The sequence below is a fragment of the Dendropsophus ebraccatus genome, chromosome 9 (genome assembly GCF_027789765.1).
Source record: "Dendropsophus ebraccatus isolate aDenEbr1 chromosome 9, aDenEbr1.pat, whole genome shotgun sequence".
NCBI classification, from domain to species: domain Eukaryota; kingdom Metazoa; phylum Chordata; class Amphibia; order Anura; family Hylidae; genus Dendropsophus; species Dendropsophus ebraccatus.
Window position 1 is genome coordinate 114,775,536 of NC_091462.1, and position 11,466 is coordinate 114,787,001.

The 11,466-nt window shown below is 45.2% G+C and overlaps 1 pseudogene; it reads left to right on the forward strand.

Annotated features, from left to right (window-relative positions):
• LOC138801871 (nuclear factor 7, brain-like) overlaps positions 1-11,156 on the forward strand; it is a 25,409-nt pseudogene extending 14,253 nt beyond the window's left edge.
• Positions 11,157-11,466: the final 310 nt, after the last annotated feature.

Consider the following 11,466-nt stretch of genomic DNA (forward strand, 5'->3'; position numbering starts at 1 on the left):
TTCACCTCCAACGAGGTTAGTTAGCATTGTTCCTGCTTGAAAAAACTTGTCATCAGAAGTGTTGCTCTTTGTATTCACAATATTGCCTACATATCTTCATGTCTGTACTGACAGCCATCTTGCTGCATTAAGGCCTTATTAGATGGCCCGATGGCACGGACATCACAGCCCTTTAATCAGTTGTTGGCCAAGTAATTGGCTATTCACACCGTTACGTGGCCATCGGCCAATGATAAGTCATTTTCTTTACATCTTGAATCAGCTAATGAGTTTGCTCGCTCATCAACTGATCGCTGTCTATTTTACATGGGAAGATATCTGATTGTGAACATCATCACTCCATGTAATAGCGCTGTTAGAGATCTGTCTTCAGACATCACACACGTCTTACACATGATTGACAACACTGTCTTGCATAGGAGCATGAGAGGGCAGATGTGCTTTGTGCATTAGAACATTTGGTATATTTTGAGAGCTCACTGAATTAGTTTACACCATAGTCAGTGCTGTGAACTCTGCTTTATCCCCCTGTGCTCTGTAGCAGGGCAGTATATTCTGCATGCCATCTCTGTGAAATGTTACCCATAGTGATGAACATTACATGTAATGTTTCATCTCCAGACAGAGCTGTCGGCCATTGTGGCTCCATTAGAAGAAGCCCTGAAGGTGACAGAACAGCTGACCGAAGAGCAGAAGGAAAGGTGGAGCAGCACAAGGTGAGAGATCGGCCCCTGCATCTGTGTAACTAACGCCTTCATGTCGACAGGTGGTTTCAGTCTCTTATTATCTTGTTTCTCCTCAGAACAATGTGTCCGAGTTCAGGGAGCATATAGTATCAGAGTTTGAGAAACTGCAATCGTTCTTAAAGGAGCGAGAAGAGAAACTTCTGGATCAGCTTCAGGAACAGGGAGAAAGCCTGCTGAAAGAAATGGAGGCCAACATGGTGAAGATGCAGGAGAACCAGGACAACATAAAAGAGACAATTACTATGGCCAACGAGCGAATGAACGATACGGACTCCATCTCTTTCTCACTGTAAGTGCCATCGCCTACAGTAAACTTGGGTAGCTTTATGGGCTCACAGTGCCGGCTCCTATACATCTTGTGTAGTTCTAATGATAATTTTTTTCCCCTCCTAGGGCATCAAGTCGTTCATCGATAAGTAAGTTTCTAGCACATATATATCACTTCTAGTTTGATTTCTAACGCCTTTGATTGATTTGTGCTGATGTTTATCTCTCTGTTCAGGTGTCAGGATGAGCAGCAGGATGTGATGGTATCCGGAACACTCTTCTCTCCAAGGATCTTTGTCAGGGAACCTTCAGGGTCCCATTCAGTACTCTGTTTGGAAGCAGATGAAATCGTTCATTGTTCCATGTAAGTACTTGTTATCGTAAGGTTGCCTATAGTGAACATGTAGAGTGAGAGTCATCTACCCCTCCATCACAGCCTGTGGTTCTGTTTATGGTACAGCAGATATAGGCATATCTATTTCAATTTTCCCACTGTAGTATACAGTTTAACCCCTTAAGCCCCAATGACTTAAAGTGTCACTGTCGTTATAACTTTCAAAATCTTAATCAGCAGGGGATGTGAAAACAAGTTTGCAATGTACATTCATTATTTTTTGTTGTTGTTGTTATGCTGTAAAACAAAGCTATACTTACCAGAAATCCAGGTCCAGTCTCCTGAAGGCAGATTTTCTAACTGATTAAAAAAAAAAAGGAGGAATTCCGGCCAGTACAGAGAGTTCCGACTCAATATGTCCATCAGTTACATGACTGCCTTCTCTCTGTGAGCGCTCAGATGGCCTGGGATACACAGGGCTTCCTGTTTTCTGACTCTTTAAGGGAAAAAAAAAAAGTCAGAAAACAGGAAATTCCCAGTTCTCCATGATAACTAAGAAAGAATAATGAATGTAAGTGGCAAACTTGCTTATATATCACATCTACTGTTTTAGATTTTGAAAGTTTTAACGACACTTTAACACCTTCCCCCAGGCCTCAGCGACATAATGACTCTGATAAATAAAAAAAATGAAACTTTTATTATTGCCATGTGCAGAATCGCCCAAATTATTGAATTATCACATTCCTGATCTCGCACGGTAAACTGCGTAAGTGCAAAGAAATTCCAGTGTGCGAAATTGCTGATTTTACGTCACATAAAATCCAGAAAAAGCCCCATAGACCAAAGGATAAAAGCGCTACAAGGATGGTCATAGAGCGATTATAAGGAACATTTTAGTTTTATTAAAGATTTTAATATTTTAAAAACCTTCAAATAAAGCAAGTTATACAAGTTGCATATCATTGGAATCGTAACGACTTGAGGAATATATGTAACATGTCGGTTTTATCATAGGACAAATGGCGTAAACCCGACCCCCCCCGCCCCCCCCCCCCCCCCATAAAAATGTTTTATTTTCAATTTCACAGAGCAAATTTTTTCTGGTTTCGCAGCATATTTAAAGTGACTCTGTTTCCACAATCTGACCCCCCCAAACCACTTGTACCTTTGGATAGCTGCTTTTAATCCAAGAGCTGTCCTGGCGTCCTTTCGGCAGGTGATGCAGTTATTGTCATAAAAAACAACTTTTAAACTTAAAGCCCTGTGTCCAACGCCCGTGGCATAGTTTGTGTGTGCATTAGGATGGCACCACCTCTCTGTCCTTCCTTCCCGCCCTCCTCATCATTAGGAATGCTCCAGGCAGACTGCCTGCTATGGCTAGGTTCACACTGCGTTTTCAGCATCCGTTTAACGGATCCGTTTTTTTAACGTCCAGAAAAATAGGGTCAGCAACGTTTTTTGGTCCGTCAAAAAAAACGGATCCGTTTTTTTTATAATGGAAGTCAATGGAAAAAACGGATGCACACAAATGAATCCGTTTTTTGCAATCCGTTTTTCATGCGTTTTTTGCAAAAACGGATGCGTTAAACGGATGCTTAAAACGCAGTGTGAACCTAGCCTATTCATCAGCTGTGTTACCACAGCACATGGGCTTGATCATTAAGGCACCTGTGCAATGTTCAAACAGAAGTAAATGTTCCAGTTGCATTCCTAATGGTAAAGAGGGTGGGGAGGAGGGACGGAGGGGTGGTGCAAAGTTAGGGCACAGATACTCCCGTAGGGCACGGGGCTGCAAGTTTAAAAGTTGTTTTTATGAGAATAACTGCATCACCTGGTGAACGGACCGCAGGACAGGACAGGACAGATCTTGGATTAAAAGTAGGGATGGTCCGAACCTGCAGAGGTTCGGGTTCGTACGAACCTGAACTCTCGGCAATGATTCCCGCTGTCTTCCACCTCCATGGAGAGAGTGGATACAGCCAGAGGACCGCCTGAAAAACTGGGATACAGCCTATGGCTATGGCTGTATTCCAGTTTTCCAGGCGGTCCTCCGGCTGTATCCACTCTCTCCATGGAGGTGGAAGACAGCGGGAATCATTGCCGAGAGTTCAGGTTCGTACGAACCCGAACCTCTGCAGGTTCGGACCATCCCTAATTATAAGCAACTATCTGAAGGTACAAGAGGTTTGGGGGGGTCAGATTATGGGTACAGAGTCACTTTAATGCAAAACATTAAGTCCTGTCATTGCAACATACAATTAGTGGCTCAAAAGATAAGGGCTCATGTGTGTCTGTAGGTGAAATAATACAAGTGCTATGGCTTTATAAACATGAGGAGGAAAAAACAAAAGTACGAAAATTGGCTCCGTTCTTAAGGGGTTAAAGGGATACACCAGAGACTGAACAAAAATCCTTTTTTTTTTTTTTTTTGCTAATAAACTGCGCTTTTAAAGTTATTACTTTTGTAAAATAACTTTTTTTTTTAAAAAAAAGTATAATTTTTCATTTACATATGTACTTCCATTGAGGGGCAACAATGCCCCTCTGCTGCCACTAACATTTGGGGGGTTCATCTTACACGCTGAAAAATGTTAACCCCTGCCTGACTGCAGTAGGGTTTACTAGCTGGATTCCTGCTGCGGTCAGGCAGAGGTTAACTGAATTTGAAGAAAAAAAACTCACCCGTTCCCGGCAGCCATGCGTCTCCAGTCATGTTCCCGGTGCAGGCAGTGTGATGCACACTGCCTGCGCCGGAGGTCCCCAAAGCGATCGTCTAATCGGAGAAGCTCGGCTGCCAGGAGAGCTTCTGGAGAATCGCAGAGACTTCAAGGACTTCCGGCGCCTCTGTCATTCTTCCTAAGCTCTCCCGGCAGCCGAGCGACTCTTGAGTTTCTCCGATGAGACGCTAGGCTGCTGGGAGAGCTTTGGGGACCTTCGGCACAGGAAGTGTCTCTGCATCACACTTCCTGCGCAGGGAACATGACGGGAGACGCGTGGCTGCCAGGAACAGGTCACAGGTGAGTTGAATTGTGTTGTTTGTTTATATATATATATATATATATATATATATATATATATATATATATATAATATATATATATATATATATATATTAGTGGTCGCCACATATGGGGGGTCGTGGACGTTTTTGAGCTCCCCCCACTGTATGCGCCGACCATACCCGGCGTGTAAGACAACCCCTGACTTGTGAGAAGATTTCTTTGGGGTTAAAAAGTCGACTTATACGCCAGAAAATACGATAACCCCTTTAAATTATCTGCTGCCAGACATCATGGGAAACCTTAAAAAGTCTTGTGAAGGCTAAAGCTGTTATTATCAGCACACGGGTTAAATTACATAAGGTTCTTACCTTGTTTTCTGCCCCACATCAGGCTTTACGTCAGGATGTCAGACTAGTTTCTGTCTGTTCCCTTAAAATATACTGTGTTTGGATAGGATGCAAAACCTTGGTAGTTCCGCTTTTGGGCCTCGCACAGTTGAGTGAGAGGGGAGAGAACATCTAGAGGTGAGACAGGAGATGTCTGGGAGGGGGGGGGGTGAAAATAATAACATCCACTTGCCACTGAATGGCTGGAGTGGCCTGCCATGTTACGTCTTAAGTCCCGTGGCAGACCAGGAAGCGGCCAGGGCCCAGAGTGGCAAAATTTGGTGTCTGTGCTGGAGCCGGAGAGGTAAGTGGATGTTGTTTCCACTCAGAAAAAAAGACAAGTGGATGTTGTTTCCACCCACCTCCACCCTGGGCATTTTTAGAAAAAAAGGGTCCCAGCTGGAGTACCCCTTTTAAACCCCTTCCCGCATATGGACTTACCGGCACGTCCAAATCTGCATACAGTTCCTGCAGATGGACGTGCCGGTACGTCCACGGGATGACAGGGGCGCAGGAGCTGCACTCCTGTCATCCCCGGCGGGGCCCGGCTGTCAGTGATAGCCGGGCACCCGCCGCAACTGCCGAGATCCGTGCCGTGCCCGGATCCCGGCAGTTAACCCCTTAGTGGCCGCCGATACGGCGGTCACTAACGGGCCGGCGCTGTACTGCATTTCATCTCCCCCCACCGTGAATCCACGGCGGGGGGAAAAGAAATAAGTCAATCAGACCCCAGATCAGCCCCCCTAGTGGGCTGGTCACTAACCCTCTCCCTCCCCGCGGCGGCCATCAGATCCAAGATGGCCGCCGCAATCACTGTGAACAGACTAATGTCTGTTCACAGTGATCAGAAAATAAAAATGAATGAAAGCCCCATGCTCTCCGCCACCGGAGGTAGCGGAGAGCATGGGGCAGTCATCGGGACCCCCGATATACTATATACTATATACCGCTGATCGCTTGTGCCATGTGGAGCCCGGCACTTTTTATCCCCTGTCACCATGAATGATTGGTGACAGGGGATAAAAAGTGATGTCCCCCCCACCCCCCAAGTCCGTATCCACCCCACGTTGCCCGTAACCACCCCATGTTGACCGTATCCACCCCAGATTACCCGTAACCACCCCAGGTTGTCTGTAACCACAGCAGGTTGTCCGTATCCACCCCACGTTGCCTGTAACCACCCCGGGTTGCCGGTAATCACCCCAGCTTGCCTGTGACCACCCCATGTTCACCGTATCCACCCCAGATTACCCGTAACCACCCCAGGTTGCTTGTAACCACCCCAGGTTGCCTGTGACCACCCCATGTTCACCGTATCCACCCCAGGTTGTCCGTATCCACCCCAGACTACCAGTAACCACCCCAGGTTGTCCATATCCACCTCAGATTACCCATAAGCACCCCAGGTTGCCCGTAACCACCTCCAGATTACCTGGAACCACACCAGACTGTCCGTAACCACCCCACATTACCTGTAATCTCATTTTTTTATTGTATTTTAGTAACTGCGCCATTCTAATAACCGATACTAGCTGCGGTTTTGCTCCAGCAAATTGGCGCTCCTTCCCTTCTGAGCCCTGCTGTGTGCCCATACAGTGGTTTATGCCCACATATGATGTACCGTTGTACTCAGGAGAACCTGCTTTACAGATTTTGTGGTACATTTTTTCTCCTGTTCCTTGTGAAATTTAGATATTTTAAACTAAATGAACATATTATTGGAAAAAATCGAGTTTTTCATTTTTACTAGCCAATTTTGAATACTTTCCTCCAATACCTGTTGGGTCAAAATGCTCACCACACACCAAGAAGAATTCTTTAAGGGGTGCACTTTCCAAAATGGGGTGACTTATGGGGTGGGTTCACTCCACTGGCACTACAGGGGCTCTGCAAACGCACCTGGTGCTCAGAAACTTCTTCAGAAAAATCTGCACTGAAAATGCTAATTGGCCCCAGACTGTCCGTAACCAGCCCACATTACCTGTAATCTCATTTTTTTATTGTATTTTAGTAACTGCGCTATTCTAATAACCGATACTAGCTGCGGTTTTGCTCCACCAAATTGGCGCTCCTTCCGTTCTGAGCCCGGCTGTGTGCCCATACAGTGGTTTATACCCACATATGGGGTACCGTTCTACTCGGGAGAACCTGCGTTACAGATTTTGCGGTGAACTTTCTCTCCTGTTCCTCAAGAAATTTAGAAATTTCAAACTAAAGGAACACATTATTGGAAAAATTCGCGTTTTTCATTTTTACTGTCTACTTTTGAATACTTTCCTCTAATACCTGTGGGGTCAAAATGGTCACCACACCCCAAGATGAATTCTCTAAGGGGTGCACTTTCTAAAATGGGGTGACTTATGGGGAGATTTTACTCCGCTGGCACTACAGGGGAACTGCAAATGCACCTGGCGCTCAGAAACTTCAGCAAAATCTGCATTGAAAATGCTAATTGGCGCTCCCTTCCTTCTGAGCCCGGCTGTGTGCCCATACAGTGGTTTACGCCCACATATGGGGTACCGTTGTACTCAAGAGAATCTGCCTTATAAATCTTGGGGTAATTTTTTTCTCTTGTTCCTCGTGAAATTGAGAAATTTCAAACTAAACGAACATATTATTGGAAAAATTCGAGTTTTTCATTTTTACGGTCTAATTTTAAATACTTTCCTCTCATACCTGTGGGGTCAAAATGCTCATCTTACCCCAAGATGAATTCTCTGAGGGGTGCACTTTCCAAAATGGGGTGACTTATGGCGGGATTTTACTCCGCTGGCACTACAGGGGCACTGCAAACTCACCTGGCGCTCAGAAACTTCTACAGCAAAATCTGCATTGAAAAAGCTAATTGGCGCTCCCTTCCTTCTGATCCTCGCTGTGTGCCCATACAGTGGTTTACGCCCACATGGGGTACCGTTGTACTCAAGAGAATCTGCTTTATAAATTTTGGGGTAATTTTTTTCTCTTGTTCCTCGTGAAATTGAGAAATTTCAAACTAAACGAACATATTATTGGGAAAATTCGAGTTTTTCATTTTTACGGTCTAATTTTGAATACTTTCCTCTAACACCTGTGGGGTCAAAATGCTCATCCTACCCCAAGATGAATTCTTTGAGGGGTGTACTTTCCAAAATGGGGTGACTTTTGGGGGGGTTCTATTCTGCTGACACTACAGGGGCGCTGCAAACGCACCTGGTGCTCAGAAACTTCTTCAGCAAAATCTGCATTGGAAAAGCTAATTGGCGCTCCCTTCCTTCTGAGCCCCACTGTGTGCCCATACAGTGGTTTACGCCCACATATGGGGTACCGTAGTACTCATGAGAACCTGCGTTACAAATTTTGGGGTGCTTTTTCTCTCATGTTCCTTTTGAAAATTAGAGACTTTACTCTAAACGTATATATTATTGGAAAATTTTAATTTTCCATTTTTTTACGGCCTAATAGTGAATACTTTGCTCCAGCCCCTGTAGGGTTAAAATGCTCATTATACCCCTAGATTAATTCTTTAAGGTGTGAAGTTTCCAAAATGGGGTCACTTATGGGGGTTTCCAGTATACAAGCCTCCTAAATCAACTTAAGAAAAGAACTGGTCCCTAAAAAAATCAGTTTTGGAAACGTTCACGAAAATGTGATAATTTGCTGATAAATTTCTAAGCCCCATAACACCCTAAAAAATTTAAATATGTTTATGAAATGAAGCCAGAATAAAGAAGACATATCGGTAATGTGACTTAGTAACTAATTTATGTGCTACGACTTTCTTTTTTTAGAAGCAGAGAATTTCAAAGTTCATAAAATGCTAATTTTTTTAATTTTTCATGATATTTTGATGTTTTTCACAAAAAACACACAAAAGTAGTGACCAAATTTTGCCACTAATATAAAGTGGCATATGTGACGAAAAAACAATCTCAGAATCGCTAGCATACGTTACAGCATCACTGAGCTGTGAGCGCATAAAGTGAGACAGGTCAGATTTTGAAAAATGAGCCTGGTCATTAAAGGACAACTACCGCGGGACCCCAAAAAAAAACAAAACACAGACACACACAGACACCATACTCACCATCTCTCCGGTGACAATCGCCACTCGATTCGCCCGCCGTCCGCCTCTCCGTCGCCGCCTTCCGCCATCCAGCGATGTCTCCAACTTCCGGGTCCAGGGGATGGAAAAGGCTGCCAGTGTGCTTGCGCACCGGCAGCCTTTTCATTGGCTGGAGCGCATCACATGGCTTCCAGCAAGCTCAGCCAATCAGGGCTGAGCAAGCTGGAAGCCATGTGATGCGCTCCAGCCAATGAAAAGGCTGCTGGTGCGGCATGTGCACCAGCAGCCTTTTCATCCCCATTCGCTTTGGCATGAAGACGCCGAGGAGGAAGAAGACCCGGACCGCCCCTCGGCTCTGACGTCGCCGTCACCAGATGCCGCCCCGGAGAAGAGGACCGTGACGATCGTAATAGGTAATGTATACATTCCTTAACTTCCGGGGTGGGGGGTCGGGGGTCCGAAAGTGGGGGAAGGGGGCCAGGCCGGGTATTTAACCACATTACAAAGTTATATAACTTTGTAATGTGTGTTAAATGAGCAAAAAAAAATTTTTGTGGGAGTTGTCCTTTAAGGCCCAAATAGGCTTAGTCTTGAAGGGGTTAATATAGGGCCCGTATGTTCCCGACCTAGAGACTTTGAGCTCCCAGCTTACCTTTATAGTGTGACCCAAATATTACTGGGGAAGCGCACATAAGAACATGAACTTGTAATGGGGAAAAACCTCTACGCAAGGGAGGTATCTCGGCCCACTCAGTACTACAGGAGCCAAACCCCCTCCACATGGGTATCCCATACACCACCAGGATTGAGCGCTTGGTAGACTGCGTGGTTACGTGCTCAACGTATTTCTCAGTCTCTCTCTCTCTCTCTCTCTCTCTCTCTCTCTCTCTCTGAAAGTTCCCATTGTACCATCTTCCCTCATCCCCCTGTGTCTGGTCTGCATCGCACCTACTCAATCTCTGGTAACCCTGCCAGATACAGTTTTACGGAGTGTCTCGGATATTTGTGCACATCATTTTCACATACGTGTGACACCCTAACTTCTGTACCTGCCCAGAAAAGGTCAGAAAGGAAGAGCCATTTCCCAGCTGAAGCCCTTATTGCCTAGCAGTGATGGTGACTCTTTTGGCTTCAAAGCACCTCATGTCCCAGCCAACAGGTGCATTGCCCATCATAGCTTGTCACCTCTTATCCAAGGCTAAGTGCTAAACCACAAACAACCTCCTCTCCAGGGCTAGTACACAGTCACAATATGACTGTCCTTTGATTATTCAAGTTAATGGGCCCATCGGCCACATATCTGGCTGTGTCGGCATCCCTCTCCAACATACTCTGGTGTGGGGTCAGAAGATTAGGTTTGAACCTACTCCTACATCAGGCAGGTGAGTTTACTATTATGACTTATTGTCACTGTTTTATTTTTTTACGCCTGTATGTTTGTAGAAAGCGTATTTATAAGCATAAGAATGTGTAAGCTTCATGCAGATGTTGTCCTGGACAGATTTATTAGACTGTAGATGTGCATAATATTACTGAGCTGCCTCATTAACATACTTCAATTTATTGACTTTAACACCATTCTTACGCCTTTTCTTTTTTTTTTTATTGCTTCTTTTTGTGTAGACTTATCCCCTATGATGTTAGACCCTGCCACTGCGCACCCCAACTTGGTCCTTTCAGATGGCCTGACCAGTGTTAGATATGCAGACACTAAGTTCCAACTCCCCGACAATCCCAAACGCTTCAGTCAGTGTATCCTGGTGCTTGGTTCTGAGGGCTTTGATTCTGGCCGCCATTACTGGGAGGTGGAAGTGGGAGACAAGACTGCCTGGGATGTTGGTATGGCCAGCGAGTCCAGTAACCGCAAGGGTAAGATCAAGCTGAACCCCAAGAACGGCTACTGGGCCATCTGGCTGAGGAATGGTAACGCCTACAAGGCTCTGGAGTCTCCTTCCAAGACCTTGGTCCTGAAGTCCAAGCCAAAAAAAATCGGGGTTTACATTGATTACGAGGGAGGTCAGATTTCCTTCTACAACGCTGATGACATGACAGCTATCTACACATTCAGGGCCACGTTCACCGAGAAGCTGTATCCTTACCTGTCCCCGTTCCTGCATGACTCCGGACGCAATTCTGATCCTCTGCGTCTTGTACATAACTAAGAAGCCAAGTGGTCGTGCTGGGTGGGAAGTGATCATTCCCACATTAGTTTCATCCAGTTCTCAGTTCAGGTTGTTACCTGCTGCTCCTTTTGGTGGTTCGGTTGCATTTCCTGTTAGATGTAAATGTTAATTTTATGAGACTATAACTGTACTAACTGTACTGTAGTTATACATTTACTTTTGGATTTTATTTTTAAATAAATTCTTTAATTCATGTGTTTTCTTAATGTGTGTGAAACTTAAAGGCACTTTTCCGTTGTTACACATACACTAGGTAGCTGCAATCCTGCATTCCCTGCCTCTAGGACCCACAGCAATTGGCATGTGGCTGTTTCACATCCCACGGATCAGGAGTTAGGAATCTTTGGCCCTTCAGCTGCTGCAAAACTGCAATCCCCATCATGCTTGAACAGCCGAAGAGAGGTTTGGCTGGCCAAAAGTTTCTCATTCCTGCCATAGATGCTTGATGCAGTCTGTGAGACACAGGGCAGCCATAGGCCGTTGTCTGTATAGTGCTGTGCCCC